The sequence below is a fragment of the Phyllostomus hastatus genome, unplaced genomic scaffold (assembly GCF_019186645.2).
Source record: "Phyllostomus hastatus isolate PE091 unplaced genomic scaffold, TTU_PhHast_1.1 phas_scaffold_12, whole genome shotgun sequence".
Taxonomy (NCBI): Eukaryota; Metazoa; Chordata; class Mammalia; order Chiroptera; family Phyllostomidae; genus Phyllostomus; species Phyllostomus hastatus.
The window spans coordinates 3059058-3061339 of record NW_025334007.1 but is presented as its reverse complement, the minus strand read 5'-3'; the positions used below and the strand labels follow the sequence as shown (position 1 = coordinate 3061339).

The window sequence follows — 2282 nt, the reverse complement described above, 5'->3', positions numbered from 1 at the left end:
ATGGGGGGTAAGGGGTGGGGCTCTATCTCCAGGCTTCTTTACAGATCCGTAAGGCAAAGGTCAGACAGATTGGAAAAGGGAAATGAGGCCTGTGCGCAGGGGACGTGGAGGCCAGGCTCCCCTCCAGCACCCCTCAGTGTGCCCCACTGCCTTTCCCTGAGGCTGGTGGTAAGACGGCACTGGCTGAGAGTTAGGTGCAAACCCAGCAGCCCCAACAGGAACTGACCCAGGAGCCTGAGGACTCGGGTTGTGCTAGCTTCACCCTGGCTGAGTTCCCATTGCGGGGCTGGCTGTAGTCAGATGGGAGAGGCAGGGGAAGAGCCTCGTTCCTGCTGTGGGCAAGGCTCCTGCACACTGGATGTGGAGATAAGATCAGGAGAGGGATCTGGTTTAGAACAGCCAAGGTAAACAGAGTCCTGGCTGGGCTAGAGGGACCCTCAGTGCCGCCATTTGCAGGTCCTGTCTGTGCTCCAGTTGGCACCTGGCCAGGCAGTCAGTCCGAGGGGCCCTGGCATGCCTGACAGTCCTTCATGTCCTTGGAGTTGTCCTTCATCTGGACAGTTATGTTGAGAATGTGGATCTCCCCCTGCAGGCGGGCACTGGCTGCCTTCAGCACAGCCTGGACGTCTGCGCTCTGAGCGACGGTGATATGGACAGAGAGCACAGGCTGAGCCGCAGTCAGAGCCCAGATATGCAGGCCATGCAAGGCTTGCACCCCTTCCACTGACAGTAGCAGATCCCGAACAGCCATGAAGTCCACGCCCTTGGGTGTCCCTTCCATTAGCACCAGGATCACGTCTCTCAGGATGGTCGAGGTTGTCCCCAGGCCCAGGATGGAAAAGAGGAAGGTGCAGATCAGGTCTGCGTACTTGTACTGTGGCTTGAAGTATAAAATTTAGGCCGCCACCAGGATGCCCAAGCTCTGCAGCAAATCTCCTATCATGTGGATAAAGGCAGCTCGGACACTGGGGTTCCCCTGCTGCTGGCTGGTGTCATGGCTATGCTCTTGGCCAGACTGGTGAAGAGTCAACCCCATTGTGATGTTCACGGCCACAGTGCAGCCCACTGTTATCAGCATGGTCCTCCCCTCCATCTCATAGTCCCCAGAGATCAGCTGCTCCACTGCCAGGTACCCCAGTACCCCAGTCATGACCCAGATGGACAGCACAGAGAGCAGGCAGGGCTCCCAGGATCTCAGCTCGCTGCCAGCTGCACTTCATGGTCTTGGTGGCTGGTGGGAGGACATCCAGACAGAGAAGAGGCTGATGAGCATGCTGGCAAAGCCAGTGAGTAGATGGGCTGCATCCGTCATGGTTGCCAAGCTATGTGTTAGGTACCATCCAAATATTTTCCCCAATCATGAACATCAGGCAGATGGCAGAGGCCACACAGAGCTGGCGACACGCCCGCTCCTTCTTGGTGTCACAGTGACTGCCAGGATCCTTCTGCGAGTGACAGTAATGGTTGCTCTCCATGGCCAGCTCAATGGATGGCAACTCAGTCAGGTGGGGACACAGAAATCCAGCCAACGCCATCCTGCCACAGAGACCCAGTGTAAGGCTGGGCTCCAGGCCTGGCGTCCAACAGATGCTATTTATCCGTGGCCTTCATGCGGCCCAGCGTGCCCCGCTCTGGGTCGGGAACCGCGCGCAGATGCCCGCGGAGTGAGCCCTGAAGTTGCACGCCAGGCGCTCTCGGGACACACTCACCTTTGAGGAAAGCCCTGCGTGCCTCTCCTGCCGCCTCTCATGCGCCCCTTGCTCGCCATCCCGGGGTGTGCGGGGGCCGGGGGGGGCGGGGGGCGGGGGGCGCAGTGGGACAGTCCGGCTGCCGCGCAGCTCCAGCCTCAGCTCTGCGCGCGCCTAACCCTTTATCCCGCCCTTGTGATTCCGCGAGAAGCGGCCTGCCACGCGTCGTATGGGGAAGCCCGTGAGGAAGGGGGAGGGGTGGCGGGGGGCAAAAGATGCCCGGGAGCTGCCCCGGAACACCCATCCCCTGTGTCCCAGGGGCCCTGGGAGTCCACCTGGCTGGCGATGAATACCTCTAAGTTAGAACTGGGCGACAGCTGCGCGCGCTCTTCCCCACGTGGGCCTGGGCAGCGACCCACAGAGAAGTTCTCGGATCTTGGATTGTAGAATTCGCCTTGGATCCCTTGGAGAGCAGGAATATGGCTCCTCAGGCTACAGTTGTGACTTTTGGGGCTGGAGACTGAGTTTGGTAGGTTTCCACCCTCAGGCTAGGTGGGGGGTCCTGGAGGCGGGCTGCCTTCCCTCAGGCTGGGG

The 2282-nt window shown here is 60.2% G+C and overlaps 1 pseudogene; it reads right to left on the bottom strand.

Moving 5' to 3' along the window:
- Positions 1 to 493: 493 nt before the first annotated feature.
- Positions 494 to 1611, bottom strand: LOC123829872 (annotated as a pseudogene).
- Between the last annotated feature and the right edge of the window lie 671 nt (positions 1612 to 2282).